This window comes from Merops nubicus, unplaced genomic scaffold, assembly GCF_000691845.1.
Source record: "Merops nubicus isolate BGI_N331 unplaced genomic scaffold, ASM69184v1 scaffold21171, whole genome shotgun sequence".
Taxonomy (NCBI): Eukaryota; Metazoa; Chordata; class Aves; order Coraciiformes; family Meropidae; genus Merops; species Merops nubicus.
Genome location: NW_008586499.1, coordinates 8624 through 28994, shown reverse-complemented (window position 1 = coordinate 28994; position 20371 = coordinate 8624).

Here is a 20371-nt window from a genome sequence, read left to right as displayed (position 1 = left end):
CTATGGGATATGTATTTTTAAAACAAAGTTAAATCTTATTTATTCCATTCTGAAGTAATTTTCAAGGCATTACTTGAAAGTGATCAAAACCTTAAAAGTTAATGTCAAAATCTATAGTTCTAGGGGCACATTTGAACTTTATTCTGTTTTCAACAATACTTTGAGTAGTGAAGTGGGAAGAGGAGCTTCTTACTTGGTGAGTAGTGTGCTGGTGAGACAACAAAAAATGATGTAGAAGCTGAAAACTGATGTGGGTTCAAACAAACTGGATAAATTCAAGGGCAAGAAATTCATTGTGAGTTAGTGAGTACACAGAAACCACATCTTGCTCAGGAAGTCCTTGAACTCAAAAAAAAAAAAAAAAAAAAAAAAAAACCTGGAAGAGTGTTCTTAGGTTCTGTGTCCAATGGTAAGCTCTTGTCCTGTTGAGCCAAGGTCGATAGGTGAAGTTGTTTGTTCACATCTTTGAAGTAGTACTTCTCTTGAGAGAGAGAGGTACTGCCTGTGAGCACAGGTCTTTTCCAGTGCATTTTGTAGTTGTATTCAGCTGTGCTAGTCTGGTAGTAGCTACGTTTGGGTTTTTCTCTGTTGTACAGTGCTCTCCATTGGAGTGATTTGAATTGAAAGGTCTCTAGGTGGTAGTTAAAAGCATGATTCTGGTGCATGCTGTACAAGAAATACAAGGTGATTTGTTAGCGTCCTCGTCTGCCTCTGCCTTCTGCTATGGGTTAGGTATGGTTTGTTCTCATTATACATTAATCAGCTTCTAAAACTACCTATATATTTCATGTTCGTATGCAATATACATATAGCATTAATACGTGTATGCATACATGCATAAAAGTGTGTGTGCATAAAAATAGACCTAGGTTAAAAAAGGCGTCACTTGTTCTGTGATGGATCAGATCCTCCATAAAGACCATCATGGAGAGCAAGAGAGGCTTTTTTCTAACCTTGGTCCTTGCTCAGTTATATATTGTAGCACAGTTAAGTCACAATGAGTTTAAACTGGCAAAAGTATGAACAAGTGGGCTGGATTAGGAGTGATACCATTCAGAGCTGCTGCCAGCAGCTTTATTTGCATATCTGTGTGTCTGGCTAACCAACCAGCAACACTTGACTGAACTGGGTTAGGAAACAACCATATGTGTATTTAGCCTAGGAGATCTGTCACAGATGGAGAACAGCAGCAGCCAGAAACAAAACCGCTTCATCAGCTTGGTTGTGTTCATAGCAATACTCTGGACCACAGCTCTTAGGCTGTATCACTCATTTTCTTTTTTTTATTGTTGTTGTTGTAGTATGTCCTCTTGGATTGCATGAGATCACATCTGCAGTGAATGGGCTCACTGGGCGTAAAAGCCTACTGGTGGCTTTTAGCTTCTGTCCAGCAAATGGAGTTTACATGTTTACATCAACTGGCAGAATCTGGGACTCTTCATTACCTATCCTTGCTCACAGCAAGGCAGCCTCCGTCATGGATTTGTCAAGACAACCCCAACTCTTTAGTTAATGGCACAAACATGTCACCAGAATGATTGATTGTTTTTTGGGGGGGGGAAGATTTAATGATTCACTTCTAAACAAAGGTAGCTTGTTAAGGATTAGAAGAGCAGAGGAGCCTTTAACTACTACTGTATTTCATTGGAGAAGGTGTGTTAGCAGGGAAGGCTAATTGTTGCATGCCTCCATAGGCTGTCATTATTTCTTAATTTGTAGGTTTTAATCGGTAAAACTGCTATGGTGTCTGAAAAGCAACAGAATGGTAAAGCTCAAATCAATAGGCATCTGGGTATCAGGAGAGTAAAATTATTTAAATTAAAACAAACAAACCAACCACCTTTTTAAAGTTTAAGCCGGTAAAAAATGTTGTTGCTGGTAGCAGTGTCCAAGATTTACTCAACTTGCCCTACAAAATGCCACTATAGGTGCTAATGGAGGTTCTACTTACAAACCCCAGTTCCTTTTTGTTCACATAATGTACTGAATGATTTGATGTTCTGTTAGTAGCTTTGTGTCACTTGCTGACTTTTGCTCTGCTATCTAGTGAAAAAATTAGTATGAGAGATTAATTGATATTGCAACATGGTGCAAGCTAGCTGCAGAGATCAGTTTGAGCATGGTTTTTCCTCTTGCTTATTCACAACACAGTTGAGTGGTGGGAGAGGAGATCCTCCTGTTGTGCCTCAAGGCATGCGTGTCATCGTGTTGGTGGCTTTGTTAAACATTTGTAGTGATGGCCAGGTGATCTTGGGTTATTCGGGGCAAGAGGTATATGTTGCTGGATGCTTCTCTTTACTTGGCATCAGCCCTCTACAGGGGTGTTTTGGGAGACCCAGCACTATCCAGAGCAGACTGTTGCAGTCTTCTGTGGCAGCTCTTCTGGCTCTGTTCTCATTGCTGCTTGCTGTCATGCTGCTAATAACTTATACAGATGGGAAGCTGACTGCAGTAGGCAGACTGGCTAGATAATTGTTGAGTGGGCAGCAGGTTATCTGGTTAAATATGGGGATGGTATCTGTACCAAAGGAGCTTTTGGTGTTTCCAGGGGTAGAGTTGGGTTGACCTTGGAATGAGGTTCCTTAGAGCTGAAAACATTTCTTTTTTTTCTTTTTTTTTTTTTTTTTTAAAAACAGCACCTTGAGAACACTGTCTGTGATATTTGGCCATAATTAATCAGCAGTCATGGGGATCTAAATGTGTATTTAACAGATAACCTTTAGCACTCGTGCTTCTGCTGTTTGTCAAGGTATATGGTTTATCTTTCTTTAAATAAGGAAAAACGTTCCAGGCTTAGAAAAGGAAAATTATTCTAGTTATGCAAATACTGTTGCTAATAGCATGTCTTGGTTTTTTTGTGAGCAAAGTGCTACATTAACGTTGCCAACTTTGGTAATTATACTACAGAATTTACTAGCTTTGAGTCTCTCAAACTTTGTGTAAACCACTTCTAAAGTTTTATAGTGAAACTGCATTTCCTCCTGCTTTTGGGCTGCATTCCAGCAAGGAACATTGTAGACATCGTACCACAAGCTTGTGTGTGTACATTATATCCATGACCTGTGCCAGCCCAAGGGGTAGTTTAAAATCCTTACTGGTTTCTGGAAAAAAAATATGCTGTTCCTTAGATGCTGGGGTAATCTGTCAAATTTCGTGCAGGTTTTCTATGGTGACATGCACCTTCTGCTTTCTGCTGTTCTTCCTGCTGGCTTCAGTCAGAGGATCTGGCTTTGGGGTGCTGCAAAGCTCCTCAGGGTCTGCTGAGTTTTCTTGAGCTAGCAAAGGGGAAGCTAATTTCATCTTGAAACACTAGTGGATGAATCTGACAAATTATTTTTCTCTGCCTCCTCCCCTCGCTTTTTTCTCTTGTGACTTTTTCTACTACTGTTCCTCCGAGTAGCATGGTGAGAGATACATAGTAAGTCTAACCTGCAATACAGGACCTGTCTTACGGTCCTGAGATTAATAGAAACTGTCAGTCAGTAGCCTGATGAAAGTATATTTTCAGTATCTGTTGTCGTAGAGCAAAAGACAGTTAATATTTAACAAACAAACATTTTCATGACTACAGAGAACAAAGCCTTAGGAAAAATAGGGGTAGAAATTTTGCAGGGTGGGGACTGCAACCTGTAGGTGGTGCCTATGCACACATCTGTTACTGTGTGCAAGTAGTGCTGGGTGCCTCTCTGGTTCTCTTGACTGACCTGCAGGATACTTAGCAGAGATCTGAAAACCTGCTTGGTTGTGTGTGCTGACTGCTCCCAACTCACACCCACTTTTAATATAAACCACAGCTTCCTGCTGGATATTGGTATCTGTTAAGCAAATGTATAATGGAAAAAATACTAGGAAATCAAATGGAGATGATTGTCCTTAATGTTTCTGTGGAATATTTTAGTGGTGAATGCTTGGGATCCCTTGAGGTGCATAAATGTTGTTTGATCTGAACATTGACATTTAGAACATGTGAAAACTTGTTCTTGCATCCAAAACTGCTTTCTGAAACTCAGTTTTATTTTGGGAGTCTTTACAGAATACAGCAATCTCAGGAATATTGATTGGGGCAGGGGGGGAATAAATCAAATCTGGCTGTTGATTAGATCCAAAACGAAGGATCAATTCATAAGAAAGAAAGATTTGCATTGGGAAATGCTTCATATCACTTTTTAATTTGAGAAATAGATTGATATAAAAAGAGTCAAGGTCTTGCACTACATCCTTATAAAGTGATATGCAACTGCTAAGAACAGCTGTAAAAATCCTCTCCAACCCCACAGAAAATATGAAAGTGCTTGTTGCTAGGGTTTGTTTAATTAGAAAAGATAGGCTGGAATGGCTATTTCTCTTGTATCCTTTTCTGGGCACTTTTACTAGTGTCTTCTGTCTACTGCTTTTCTGTCTGGAGACATGGCCACTCTAAGTTGCTCACCACTGTTCCTCTAGGAGTTGTCACCTCTCAGTTTGAGGGAATGCAGAAGTGGCTGGGAGTGGTACATACATCATTGTTTATCAGGGTATTAGAGCAGGTAGCACCCTTAGCCTAACCTGTTGCTGACGCTGTCTGTCACCTTTATCTTCAAGGTGGTGTTATGGATTAGCAAGTGCTTGTAGCATCTCGGTGTAAGACAGTGGGCTTAGCCTGAGTAGCTGGAGTTCTAAACAAAGATATCCAACTTCCTTAAAACAGATGAGGACCCTGTAGAAGAATAATACTAAACATAAAGGGATGCAGGAGGAATGTACTGAAGGGGAAGTGTGTTTTCCCTACCAAAGCTGAGGGGGGAGGTAAACGGAGGCTCAGCAACAGGGCTGGGTGGCTGCTAGGACAGCAGGAGAGCTGTTCTTTGGGACACCTGGCTATAGCTCTTATGACCCAGCACTGCAAGTTCTTGTGGCCGTCTGGAGACGGTCTTCCTCAGCCAGGGACTGTGTGCAGCCACATGTTGCACTGTTAGAGGAGGCTGATGACCTTAGTGTGCTTTCTGCTGCTGAGTCGCTCTGGATGCTGTGGCGATGGGAGCATCACAAATGTCTGATTATGTGGCCTGAACTTTGATATGTGCCCAGGGCTTTAAGAAAGGTGAAAGCATAGCCAGCTGCTGGCTCTCTTCTGCACACCACTAGCTTGGCTTCTGATTGCTTCTATCTCAACTTGTGTTTGTAGTATGCAGCAGAGGATGGACTTGTACACACAAATGATCCGGCCAGGACAGTGTCCAAAGAATGGATTTGCATTTAAAGGCCCCAGCAGTTAGACTTCCTTAGAGAAGGTAAGGATGGATAATGAGCCTCAGGAGCTGTGTTTGGAGGTATCATAGGGTTTGCTTTAGATAAGCACTGTACTCAACATTTTTTGCTTGTTGCCCTGGAAACATGCCTACTCTTTGTTATGTCCAGAATATCACACTGTGATATGTAACTTGGCTACTAAAGGCATAATTTAAAGGATTCTGACTACTTCAGTCTTGTTATGGGCTGCTGCTTTGCACACTTCCTAGGGCTCCAAATGCATGCTACTTCAAAGCTTAATATAATTTTTGAGAGCCTCCAGAAAGCTCCTTGGAATCAGTTGCCTCTGAGGAGCAAAGTTCAGAGATGGTGTTACTCGTAGCAATGGACTAGGATACAGTGCTGGCTAGGTAGAATGAGCTGCTTTCTAAGGGAACTACAAAATCTGATTTCTAAACCTTGTGCTGATGTAAAATTGCAGCAACGAAGTAGACTGTGCTTGTATAACTGTCAGCTACTCTCTTGCTTTTGTGAGCTTTCTGATCAGGTCACTTCAGCCTTTCAAGCTTAGTTTACTTGATCTTCTGTATAGGAACAGTCAAAGGATGAAATCACCCAGAAAGCGTTTGTGCAGAAAAGTGCAAGTTGAACTGAAAAGCAGTGTATTGATGGCTGCACCAAGTGCTTTGTCATGTGCAGTAGTCTTAGAGGAAGATACAGAAATGGATTACAAAAAATACTTCTATAATCTCTAGTCTTTTAAAAATACATAGTCAAGAAGTGATAGGATTTATTTTATGCCCTTTTATTTCCTCTATTCCTTTCTTAACCTTCTCTGAAAAACTAACAAAAAAATGCCCTCTTTCATTCTTACTCTTCTCAGACACAAAGGCAACTTAACCCACGGTGTAATCCACTTATGGGCAAAATCTTCACCTGTAGCAATCACCTCACTGTCATTTGCTCGAAGAGTCCTGCTAAGTGAAGTACAGAATGTGTAAAAAAAACCATCTCAAGTAGCTGGCCAACAAGCTGTTCTTTGTTTGGGTTCATAAAGCTAAACCTCATCCCTGTAACTAACAGCTGGAGGCTACAGTAAGGTGCTTAGTAGCACCCTGGCTTAAACTCTGCTGCGTGACTTGCCACCCACCCTGCTTGCCCATGGTGAGCGTCGCTGTGCAGCGACAGAACCCATGGGTTTTGTCTTTCAGTCTGTTTTCACCCAATCCAGTCGACAGCTTGGCTGTGCAAGTTCCTGTGTCTGCTTACAGATGTGGGTAGGTGTAAGTGAGGAAAGCAGGAACTGAGGGATAGAAATGGCCTTGCCATGTTGGAGTTGGTTGTAAAACCTCACTTTGAAAGCTAAACAGTTGTGTAATACTGAATAAACTCTGGAATGCTCATACTGAAACACTGTTCTCTCTAACAGGAAATGTCATTGAAATCCTGTGTAAGGTGAAAACTAAAGTTTTTGATCCTTCAGTAATTCCTTGATTTCCAAAATATCAGATCTTAAAGATTTAGTTTTACTGTGGTGTTCAGTGACCTGCACAACTTTCACGCAGATTCGTCCACCATTTCTGATGCTTTGAACAAACACAGAAAACCTAGATGGAGATTTTGATTGTTCCCAGTTTCACCACTGCTCAAGCCAATTGTGCTCAAGAAAATCATCAGAACTCTGGAAATCAGCAGATGGACCACTAACTGTTTTAAAGCTAACGCACAATTTTCAGACACAAACTCACAGACCACTAAACCCTTCATTGAGAGCACAGATGCTGAAATCACAAGTCCTCAAGAGTTTCTTTTTGATAAAGTATTAAGCTGCTCTTAACACAGAAATAGAACCTACAAAGTCTAATCTACTATGTTCTTTGAAATAGGTAACTTTTTTTCCCCCCTAACTTTGTGCAGTTTGAAGTTGTTCTTTTTTTAAAAAAGTTTTAAGACCTTTAATTGTGAATTTGACACTTATTTAAAAATTTGTTTCTTGTTTTGTACATATTTGTCTAAGCTATGCAAAAGAAGCTTCTGAACTTTATAAAAGCATATTTTACACAGTGCAGAAAAAATCAGGAATGTAAAATGGATTATCTGAGGAAAAAATGTGTTGTTTCTGACTCTCATCTTGTATTTTCACCTTGAGTACTCAGTATTGAAATCTGAACTGACTCACATTATTACATGTTTTCAAACTTTAGTCAGAAAATGAGAAATGCAGTTAACCTCTCTCCTGTGGTAGTTTTTATTTTTCCACTATTTGCTCTACCTGTTCTGCTTGGTGTTTAACAGGTTCATATTTAGGAGAAGGAATTATGATATTTGTCTGCTTTAAGCAAGGGTCAGGCAGGGGCAGTAGTTTGTTTGGTCTCTGAGCTAGAGTGAGTATACTTTGACTGTCACTCTTAGAGCAGGCACATAATCGAATTTCTTTTATTTGAATGACTGATGCCTTTTGCCAGTCAGTGTTCTCCCTATCTGTGCTGGGACTGGACTTCAGCTGGGAGTTAGAGCACAGCATCTTTCCATGGCAATTAATAGTCATTATTTGGACTGAAGAAGGTGGAAGAGGGTAAGAAACCTTGAAATAGAAATTTGTGAGGCTAAAAGTTGCAAATGGGATAGATTCCCTGTCATGTTCAAAATAAATATTACATAACTGAGGACTACAACATGCTCTGTTCTGGAAACTGGCCACAAGTAACACTTCTCCACTGTAAGTTAGAAACTATATTCCAAATGAGAAAGTTACTGACAAACAAGGTATTTAGCAAAAAGACCTGTTATTTAAAAACACACAAATCCACAGAAATGCACTTGGTTATAGTTCTGGAGATTGATGTGGGAAAGCATTTGTCCTATGGACTCTGCCTTGCTGGTCCAGCTTCTCCTGGAAAGCACAGCTGAGGTGCTACCATCCCAAAGGTAATTCCCTTCCCAGGGACAGGCACTCAGAAGTGTGTATGTGCTTTAGACCATCTGGGATGGTCTAGGGTGGAAAGCTTAGGAGCAAAGATGTGGGTCTGCTGGAGAGGCTGTGTTCACTGTCAGGTTCTGCCTCACTTGATCTCCAAGATGCACCTTTTGGCTGTGGCTGAAGGGCTGCAACGTTGCACTCCATTTTTGCCACCTTGTAACCAGGGGCTGCAAGAAAACCTGTCACCTCTGTGGCTGTGAGACGCAGAGGGCTGTGGGAGGACTGCACAGGGGATGCCTACTTTGGGTCCCCAGCAGCTTTGGAACTTGTCAGGGAAGAAAAGAAAGTGAAACATTTCCTGGTATTCAGGAGAAGGAATAGCAGAATTTTAGGACCTAACTCGGGCTGTGGTTCCTGAGCGGCTGTTGGGCAACATCAGCAGTTCAGACGGAGCTCCTGTAAGGGACTTTGGGTATGGAGTGCTTATGTTCCTCCTATAGCAGTGCTTGTTTACCACATCCACAACAGTGCCTTGGCATCTCTTGTAAGTACAAGAGGGGAGGGGAGGGTGTGGCAAAGCAGAAAAGCTCTTCCAGACAAGGCAAGATGTAATGGAAACGGGGCTAATTCCCACCATACCCCTTTCATTTTTTTTTTTTCCTCACTTTTTTCTCTTCTCTTTTCCATGTGCTACACTCCTCCAGTCACTACAGTTGCAGTAATTTAGATTTATGCTTTCTTCTGGCAAACTTCACACTGTTAGTCTGAAGCATTCAACAGGGCATTCTTGTAAATCACTGTTCTGTAGACGTGAGTATATTGAACAGGATTGACTGATGCAAAATATTTTTAAATGGTATTTCCAACTTTTCTTTTTGAGAAGATGGTTCTGCCTTTTATTTTGGAGCACAAGTATAAATTATACAGAGAGCAAATTAACCTATATAAGCCACTCAGAGTGATGGTGGAATAGAGTCTTTGCATATTAACTGCACAGGAATATCCCAACTGTGCAAATACAGACAGGGAATAAGTGGATGGGAAGCAGGGGGACAGAAAAGGCTTGGAAACATAAATCTCAAACTGAATGCAACAATAATTAAACATTTCTGAAAAACAAAGGCAAAACTCATGTTGGTTTGCACAAATGAGCCTTTTGTTTGGGATGCCCTTGAAGTTTTCCAAATCTTCTATACAGTGCTGGTATCAGAGTGATGGTGGAATAGGGCCAACTCTGGCAAAAAGTTATGGCCAACGTTGGCACAAAAATTGCAGAAAGTTGTGGACTGACTGCAGAGTGAACAGATGGGATGTCAAAACAGCTCCCACGGGCTTCCTGAAGCTATTGGGATTTCTTTGCTTGGTGAAAAGAAGGCTGAGGAGAGGTATGAGACCACATTAAATATGGCTATGAAGAAGAGAAGGAATAAATTCTTCCTATTGTGGATGGGATCAGGAGAAGAGAATGGAGCTACAGTTGGGTATGAAGGGAGGCAGGAGAACAAAATTTCTCATATTGGCAACAGCGAAGCACTGACCCAGACTGCCTGAGAAGGCTGCTCTGTCCCCAGCCCAGTAATTTTTTGGGACTGGTTGGCCAAGCACCCCTCAGATGTGGCACAGGTATGGCTGATCCCACTGTCAGGCACAGGTGTGGACAAGATGTTCTCTTCAGGTCCTCACCAGGCTTGTTTTCAATGATGATACAACTTTCTTCTTAGGACCCTGGCCTTGGATTTTATAAAGTTAGAGGCACATCCTAAAATACATGATCTGAGTCGTTTTCTGTTATTTTTCACAAGCTCTCTCATGTTTGAGATGCTTTGGGTTCTATTAAGTTTGGAACTGAATCCTTTATATTCTTTTTCAGTAAGTCTGTTTTAATTGATTACAACATTAAATTTCATTTAACCTGAAGATGAATAGTATAATATTCCCCCATTATAATGGTTGTATGTTTTAGAAATCAAAGTAGAAATCAGATGACTCCTACAAAAAGGGGAAAACATGTTTTCTTTTTGAAGATAAATTGGGAAATCTCACTGCTTTGATATCTCTGAATATCTCCGTTACTTTAGGCAGTTTCTCAGCTGGAGGCAATTTTATTTACTTAAGCAGGAAAGCCTGAGACTTCATCAGTAAAGATGAAAGTCCAATTCCACAATGTAACTTTCTCTGAGGTTAAGATTATTGATTGAGCTTCAGAGGTGAATCTATCATTCATTTATTCAGATGCCTAAATAATATGTAATATGAAGATAATAACTGGAATTAATCTGAAAAAAAATTGTGAAAATACATACTATATTTTCATAAAGATTATATTTAAAATTATTGTGTTACTTGGAGGAAATTCACCTTCTGAACTACAGTGATAATAAAACTGGGTTTTAAATCTACTGGGTTTATATATTTAAAAAATCTAAACTGTGGAGGCATATCTTCCACTAGCCTGGATAACCTAAGGAATGACAACCCTGCTTACTCAGTTGATAAAAAACATGCCAGTATTCAGATTGCTACATTTTCATTCTGTTTATCCTTTTTTTCTTCTGAGTCTCAGCAAGCATGTTGTCTTGTATTTTAAAACTCCCAAATTAAAATCTGAACCTGAATATGTACTTTATGTAATTTTTAGAAGACCTTAATGTTAGGGATTTTTTTTAAATAAGCTTTTGTCTAACACTTAGTTGCTTTCTGTGGTCAGTATGACAGCCTGCATGGCATAATGTTGGACTGTTTAACTCAGAACTTTGCAATCTTTTTCTTGGTTTAAAACTATTCTTAAAAAAAAAAAAACAAAAAAAACCAAAAAACCAACCAACCGAAAAGAGAAAAAAAAAAAAAAAAATGACAACATAGTTTAAAGGAGTTCCTAAAAATTTTTGTTTTTCTATTTGCACTTTCACAGGATGATGGATAATCTCTCTATACATCTTGCAATGGTTAAAGCTGTAAGTGGGTTTTGGGAAAGAATGGTTTCCACACTCCCCATGGGCAGCTAGAGAGAGATCGATGCTCTCTTATTTTGCCAGGTTTGAAATTTTTTTTCCCTAAATTTTCTACCACGAGCCATTAAAACCAAACAATTTTTAAACTAGTGAATACTTTAAAGATTTAACTCTATTTTAATCTGTGAGTTTTGACTGTTTTCTTCCCAAAGACTGCAAGCTGAAAATAAATACATATTAATTAAAGTAACTTACAAAGGAATACCCCAAGTCTGAACATGGAAGTGGGTTTTTTTAACCCATAATCAAAACTAAACCTGTGTATGTTCTGGTGTCTAAATTGCAGCAGTGCTGTGCTTTAAGGAGACATTTCTCAGGGTGCTCTTGTCACTGCCACCAGCCTTGGCTGCTCGGACTGCTGTACTTCACAATCTTACAAGTGGCAAGATCCTAAAAGCAGTGCTGCCAGCAAGCAGCACAGTGCAGTGAGAGAGGCAATGCCTGCACTGCATTTTCTTTTTTAATAGTTTAACACATTCAGTAAGGGACCTTGTTAAAACACAGAGCTAACAGAAACTTGACCAAAATAATGAGAAGAGAGAGAAGGCTTTAATGCCCCCCAATAATGAAGCACTCCAGCATGGACATGTCCTTTCCTTCTTTGCAACCCACCTTCTTGAATATGGACTTTCTGCTTCTTTCATGCTCCCACCCATCTCTAATCTGCCCTGCTCTCTCTCTTTGGGCCCTTTGGAGCTGAGGAGAGGGCAGAGCTGACCTGTTCCCCTCACAGGGGGAGAAGGGCTGGGAGAGGGGTAGTGCCAGAGAGGAGGGAAGGGGGTGAAAGGCAGGACGTGGAGGCTAAAGGTGCTGGGGATCCATCACAAGTGGTTTCCCAGTGGTGCCCCAGAAGCGAGGGCAGCCAGGGGCAGGCACAGCCTGCTCCCCAGCAGCCCCCATCCAGCCCCTGTCCTTCTCTGGTCCTATGCCTCGGGGAAGGAGCCCCTGTGCTTGCTACGCTTGCTGCCACCTCAGCTGCCTCTTCCCTGCTTGGTTTGAGAAGCCAGTGGAAGGTCATATTGTGCTGAATTGGAAATAAAGAGGAAAAAAAAAAAGTAAAGTCTTTCCATGGTGTAAATGAAAGCGTGGTGATAAAAAATATTCTCCCTGCTCTTGCATGGTGGTTACTTGGCTTAGTACCTGCATTTCCCCAGGGGCTGTGCAATCTTGGTCAGTTGTGGGAGCTCCTGCAATGAGACGCTTCAGTAACCGAGTCAGAGTGAACCCCTCTGGAGGGACGTGCAGCCAGAACACTGGTGTCATTTACTGCTGGGAGCAGTATGGCTGCTCACGCCCTGGCTGGGCTCAGGGGCGAAGACCAATTGAGTGGCCCTAATTGAGCAAGAAGCCCCCATCAACTCCAGTAAACCATACCCTGACAGGCTCTGACTGTCTATGAGATATCTGAAACAGAAATATCAGAACTACAGAAGGGCCTGGAGACCCAAACAAAGATCCAAGACTGGATATTTTGCAAGTTTATCACTCTAGTTAATGGAAGATCCCACCACTGCCTATGAGGTATGCCACCATTTGTATCCTGAGGCTGTGGTTCTGTAGTATATGAGAAAGCAATTCTGTTCTTCCTGCCCAGCCGCGCTTGCACCTTGCATCCTGGCCACAGTTTTTTAGGGTTCAAGGGGACTCTTAGGCATTTAGAAGCAACAGAGATCTTTATCCACTAGAGCGGTGCCCCGTGGTTGAACAGAGTTTGGGGCTGGACCAACAGTGGTGGCTGCACAGCCTCAGGGAGCCTCGGTGCAGAGCCAGGAAGGAGCAGGGAGTTACGTAGCACCACCTGCACTGGGCTGTCACTGGAGCATCACAGGCTCTCTGGCAAGGAAACAGCCTGAAAAGATGTGGGCAGAATTTAAGGAAGGCCCGCAGGAGGCACAGTGCTCTGCTGTCACCCTGACGGTAGCACTGGCAATTGCCCCAGAGGTCAAGCCCACCAAGACTCCCTGCTGTGGGTTTAACCCCAGCCAGCAACTCGGCACCACGCAGCCACTCGCTCCTCCTCCCGCCTCGCCCCCCATCATGGGATGGGGAGAAGAGCTGAGAGCAAGTACAGCTTGTGGCTTCAGATAACAGTTCAATAACTGAAATAAAAATAAAATGTTATAATGATAATTTGAATGAAAAAGGAGATAACAAAAAGAGAGTGAAATAAAACCCAGGAAAGACAAGTGATGCACGGTGCAATTGCTCAGCACCCACTGACCCATGCCTGAGCGGTGACCCTCTTGGCCAGCTCCCCTCAGTTTATGCGCTGATGCAGAATATCCCCCCTGGCTCCTTTGGGTCACCTGCCCTGGCTGTGTCCCCTCCCAGCTTCTCCTGCCCCTCCAGCCTTCTCACTGACAGGGCAAGAGAAGCTGAAAAGACCTTGACTTAGTGTAAACACTACTTAGCAACAACTGAAAACATCGGCGTGTTATCAACATCATTCTCATCCTAGATCCAAAACACAGCACTACACCAGCTAGTAGGAAGAAAATTAACTCTGTCCCAGCCAAAGCCAGGACACTGGCTATGGGCGACAGAAGAATACCCCACTCAGTCTCGTTGCACTGCAGAAGAGAAACCAGATGCATGAGTGGTTTGGATGACAAAGGCTGTGAGCTTTGTCTACCCCAGCAATCGACAACTCATTTCTTACTGATTTTTGAGCCCGATTGGCGATAAAAGAGTAGTTCTGGGCTCATTGCACCCGTGGAGCCTGGGGTGGGAGGGCTGAGGCCCTGCTGCAAATTACTGCTGGAGTTCAGAGGGGTATGGGCAGGGGCTGAGGCTCTGCCAGCCCCACTCCAGGCCGATCCCTGATGGGGATGGAGGGAAGTCCTCGTTCACAGGCCTGCAGTCACGTTTAGGTGCACTTAGCTGTGAAAGCCTGCTGTGATTGCATGAGAATGAAATTAGACTGCACAGAAATGAGTGCAGAGAAAATTAAAGATCACCTAAATTAATCAGCAAGCCTGGTTTGCCTTTTTGAGAGCCGTTACACATTGGTGCCTGCAGAGAGAATCTATCCATCGCTCTATAAAGAAACATCAGCAGCAAAAATGGGATTTTGTGTTTGCTCTGAGATCTCTAAGGTCAAACCCCCTGTCCCGTGTCCATCGGGGCATGCAGGCAGTTGCATGGGCTGCCGCAGTCCAGGGGCCCCATCCGTGCTGGGTGCCTCTGGGGCTCTTGGACTCCTCTAGCTGCCAAGAACCAAGGGATCACTCCTGGCTCTGCTCTGCGTCCAGGCTCAGCCCTTACATCACAGCCAGTGCGAGGTTACAGAGGAAGGTTTTTGTGCCACAAGCTCCCCAGCAGTCCCAGGTTTCATCAGGCAGTGGCAGTGTGTGGCATGTGCACGTCGCCAAAGTTGTCTCAGCAGCACTTGGCCTGCGGTTCTTAGGAGACTGGTGTATAACTCAGGGTGCAAGATATACATCAAATGAAGAAAAAAGAAGCCCATTTATTAAAAGTTTCAGCCTGTGCAAATCTGCCTGCAGGGTGGAGAGGGAAAGGATATTACATGGAATAAATGCCTCTCATAAGGATATATAAGCACAAAGTTACGGAGTGACAACGTTTCTAGAGCACCTGCTGCTCGGTAGCCATTCCTAGTTAAAAGACTCTTGTCATTACTCCAATATAAATCATAGATGAGCTATTTTTACTAACCATCATCTCAGATGGAAAATACAGTTACAATCATGTGGAAAAAGATAGTAAGAGCTGATAGGTGGGCTTTAACACTTGCTTCTTCTTTGGGCAGCAACTGCAAAAATAGCATAATGGAATTACACATTCATTATTTCTCCCCAAGTTCAGATAAAAAAGCATCCTGCATTGGAAGAGTTTGCACCCAAATTTTCAAACCCAGCCTGGTCTCCAAGCCTCAAGCAGCCAGGGTCTCCTTTCCATGTGTAGTCACCAATAGCTGCTGTTCTGCAGGTTCAGCAACACCCTTGCTGGTGCCTGCTGAAGGCTTCCATCTGTGCAGGTCCCTTCGGGTACTGCTGTGCAACCCCAGAGCTCAGGGACTGTGGGGACCTGCCATCAGTAATGCTGCTGGGGGATCACACAGCATTGCTGTGTGTCCCTCACCCACCCATAAGCAGGATCAAAAAAGTATAACAAGGTAAAAAATGAATAAATAATGACAACATAAAACTGGGTGCTGTGATTAGCTGAACACTACAGGGCAGTAACAGCATCTCTGAGATCATTGCTCACATCTTCATTCTTTGTGACAAGGGGAGAACAGTGTTTGGGAAGAGCTGGGGGCTCTGGCATGGCCACCCCACCTCCACGTGCAGCAGCCTGCAGGCCAGAGCTGAGCTGCCCGCCCAGCACTGTGTGGCAAGTGGAAAAAACAACTGTGAAACAAGCTCTTGGCCACAATGGGTTTGGAAATAAATGTTGCTTCTGGTCTATTGTGCAGGCGATTTTCTCCCACTCCCAACTCATTATAAAACCTATGAGATGTGACCAGCTCTCTGGATGCTACAGGCGAGTAATTCTCCTATTGAAATATCCTGGCTGTGGCGTGGCAAGACCTGGCATCGGCTCTGCCAGCTGAGGCCATTGCCATAGTTCATGCTCTCCATCCCAGGAAGATGGTGGCTGGTAAATGGAAATAAAAACAGGCAGCGTCTTCCAAATCTGTCTCTGTTTGTGCTCTGGGATAAATGTATTGTGGCTGAACCAACTGGAGGAAAGGAAATTTCTGGTTTAATTAAATGAACAGACTGAACAACCAGATGCTTGAATAAAGAAGAGCTGCCATTTGTCCAGGAAAGAACTTCAGTGCTGGGGATTGGCTCAGAGACGGGCCACTTTCTCCTGCTTGTGCCCTTGGGGAAAGCACTGGCACATCCCTTGGCATGTAGGTGGCTTGGACTGGCATCAGTGGTGATCATACATGTGCACAGGAGGGGAAACTGGGCTCCCCTTGAAGGCAGATGCTGGTTCTCCCTGCAGTGCACACCAGGATCACCTGACAAATCCCACACGGGGGATGCACAACACGTTCTGGGGACTGGCAGATTTACAGAGAGCTGCTTAAGGTGGAAGGCAGCTGCAGAGTGGCTGAGCACGGCACTTGCACATCCTTATTTTGCTGTGTTCAATTTGAGTGAACTAATAAAATGAAAGGCAATTTAAAAGCGCCTTGCAGATTACCTTGTCCAAGGCCTTCTTAAAAGCTCACACAATGAAAGTGCATTTCAGCTAAAAATACAGCATCAGTCATGACAGTATATAATAGCTATAATGTTTAACCCAGGAGGAATCAGCTCTGTTAAGCATATCACTTTACAACTGCTGGCACCTGGGAAAAGCATCTGTGTTTCTGGGTCAGTCTTTCAAATCCCAATTTGTCAGACTAAAAAGGAAAGGACTGAACCTCTCCTACCTAAAATGTAACAGCCCTCCGGATTGCACACTCTATTAAATCTAATGGCCAGCAATGGTGCAACAAAAATCATGCAGGCAGCTGGTGAGGGAGTTGATGCCTGTGATTTAATCTATTCTGAAATCAGTCTTGGGCACCCCATTTCAATGCAATTTCTGTGCTATGGAAGCGTTTCTGCTGCTGAGTTATTTCTGCTTTTTCAAGCTTGTGATCACAAGTTCCTCGCCCCATCCTGCAGAGCTTCCACCAGTCCACTCTCTGGGGCTCATGACGGCAGAGTCTGAGCAACCTCTGGGCTCAGGAGGCCAGAGTTTCACCTTATGCTTTGCAAACCATGTCATCTGACTTCTCTTGGTCTTAGCACAAGATGGCTAATGAGAATTCTCTGTAAGCAAGGGAAAGTACAAACAGCTTTTATCTTCATGAAGCCAGGCAGTGTGTCCCCCCATCAGCTTGGAGTCAGCCACGCGGTTAAAAACTACCAGCCCCTTATCTGCAAAGCCTCTTGCAACAGAGAGACCTGAGATATCTTGTTTTCTGTCTCTCAAGACAAAGACCAAGGCTTAAATCTGCACTTTAAAGTTTCATCTTGCCAATCGGGAGCTTGCAGGGCTTGCTGCGAACCATCCCCAGCCGAACAGCCACCCCAGTGGGACTCCTGCGATCACAAAAGCGGAGCCCAGTTAAACTGCCATCCTGCTATCAGGTATCCCAGTCCCAATACAGCCCAGGAGAAGCAGGTAGTCAGTTCAAGGGCTCCTGCTGTTTGCTTGATAAATATTGATGGTGAGGAGCAAGGAATAGTGCAACTCTGCAAAAGGTCCTTAAAAATGTTCAGAGGATGAAAATTGCCTGCACTGTTGTGATTTTAAAGCTCAAATAATAAATGATTCAACAACTGTACAGTTACCATGGGGATGAATTCTCATTGAGCCTAAAATTACCAAGCTGCTGACAAGGACCTATTTTTAGTATCAGCAGATGTGTATCTTTAAAAACATCAGCATAAACCTACTACTGTGTGTTTGTATATGCATGTCTGCTCGCCTGTAATTGAGTTTTCTGATGCTAATAACAAAAGCCAAAATAAGTAACTGTCTGATCGCTGCAACAGATGATGCAGCGATTTAGGCTGGGGGGTGATAAGTGGAAGATGCCATTAATACCTGATAAATAAAGCATGCAAAGTGAACAGATTGTCAGAATGGAACTGAACTAGTAAGCAGAGCTCTATCATTACTGTCAGCTAATGTGCTAGGGTAATGGAATGCCTATTTTCGGTGCCTGTGAGTATCTCCTGGGAAGCGCCCGTCTGCACTGTCACAGCCCCACGGCACGGGAAGACGGAGGCTCAAACCTGACAGGAGCTGCTGGCGTCGTTCCTGAATCTCTGCACTCAAAACCTGAGTTTGTCAGTGCTCTCCCTCTATTTCACACTTGAGGGAGGAGGTGCAAGGATAGCCCCCCCTCCCGCCGAAAGCACAGAGATTGATCAAGGTGTTAAGACATCCTCAGCAATGACATAAGAGCAGCTGGTGTAGGTGCCAAGCCGTGGAGTGCTTGCTAACCCCCGACCAACTCATCCCAAACCATCCCTGCTGACTCACCACACCCTCAGCAATGCAAATTGTGCCATCAACTTAAAAAAAGGTTAAGGCTCCTGCACTGCTGACTTTGACTGGCTTTTTCTCATTAACTCTAATAGGACAGGCGGGAGACCTGCCTTTTTTTCATAGCCTGATTTTGCTGAGGGAGAGGCCAGAGGGTGGCTGTAATGACATCTCATTTGGTGCTGAAAGGATTGGTTTGGGTTTGCCAAGCACATAGCTGGCTAGACATACCTCTGCTCCCCTCTTGGCGTGCCAGTGCAGGACATACACGTGCAAAGGGAGTTTGCTAGCAAACCAGCCAAGCAAAAATCAGAAGCAGTACATCACAGCCGGGTAGGATAATAGGGCATTACAGGAGACAGTTCAGCAGTTCTGTTCAAAAACCAAACAAGCTCTTCAAGTTTCTGAAAGGCAGGGATGGAGACAACGACGAGGACTGCAGTGGTTCATGGCAGGCAGTAGTGCTCCATGGCAGGCAGTAGTGCTCCCTGCCTGCCCTGCTGTGGGAGACACTGAGCCCCCTTCCAACAGAGAGCGGGGTTGATTGGGGGGAACCATGGCATTTCAGATAAGAAAGAAGAATTAATGATCAAGAAAAGCCCTTGCGCCAAGACACATTTGAAAAAATACCTGCGAATGGTCTTCTATCCCAGGCTAAATTATGTAAAGGGGCATGATTAAACCATCCATCATTTCCCATTTTTGATATTTAATTAGGAAAGAATGGTTGGTTCCTCAGAATTAGGTCTTTGAGATGTGCTGGCCATATACACTCTGCTCTTGGGCTGTACGTGCCTGTGTTACAAATGTCTGACTCTGCTAAGCAATACCATAGAGTTCTGCCACTGTTGAAAACTCTCTGCTTGGTTTTGTTGTTTTGGTTTGGTTTGGTTTTTTTTTAGATAATTGATCTTGTATAATTTGGGGGAGTTTTGTCTGGCTTTAAAGAAGCTGTCCCTGTAGAAGTCAGCCAAACAATATTCCAGGTGAGGTTTAGAGATGCTCTTGCTCAGAAAGACTGTCTGTACAACTTAGCCATGCTACTGAAGATTAAACTGAGACCTTCAGGAGGTTGGATAGCTGAACTGCCTGGGCTGGCCCTGCCTTGTTAACATCATACATGTGGGCTCTCATCTGAATTTCCAAAAACCCTTTCTAAAAGACGAACAGGATGGTCTGCACTGAAGATCAGAGGTGAATGGAGCACACAGACATACCTGAGAGGTGGTCTCAGGTTTGTGGCTTCTTTGAAGCAAAAGGATGTGAATTTAATTCTGTAGCACACAGAAACTTGACCTGTCATTCAATTTTCAGTTTCAACAATCAGAATTGGGGGCGTTTTTGTTAGCCAGGCACAGCAATCGGAAACCCTCAACATGGACACTGGACTAGAACATTTTCTGAGAAGTCAGTGGTTCACAGCAAACTGCTTCCTGATACTGAGGGTGTTGTCAACTCTTGTCAAGTCCCAAGCGCTGAGTTTACTGAGATAAGAGCTGCCTTTATGAACACAATCCTAATAGAACAAGGGATAGGGTCCTTCAAATCTGGGAAAAGGCTTTTTTTCTTGACCTCTGAAGAATAACTCTTACCCTTGGGCACACACTAACACTGCACTGGTTTGTTCCTTCTTGAGTGCAAAGGTAGCAACAGATGACACAGATGTGAGCCATGTAAGTAAGAATATCTGAAGCGCATGTGGTCCTTTCTGTCTGCCTTTTCCAGTACTGGAGGAAAAGGTGCAGGTGTCTCCCTGTTGTAGATGAGCAATTGGTGGCTGGGGAAAGGCTGTTACTGCTTTTGAACCTCACAGATCTCAGTGAGAAAGGGCAGAATATAGTCCTAGAAGAAACCGAGGAGAACAGTCTTGTCAGCCATAGGACCCTAAATGAGAGTAGTACTCAAGGTGAATAAGGGTGAATGAAGTTACAGCAGGAAGAAGTCTTGAAATTACATGCTTACTAAGGGGCTACATTCACATCACCTGGATTGCTTATTCCTAGCTGAGGTTTAGGGAAACACAGGGTGAATTCCATGTACTGCATTAGAATGGAATATTTTGTTGCGAGTAGGATTGTAGGACAATTCAGATCAGAATTATCTCAAGAGATCTTTTGTCCAACCATCTGTGCAAAGGAAGGACAGCTCTGAGGTAAGACTGTGTTGCTCAGTGTTTTATCCAGTCTGATCT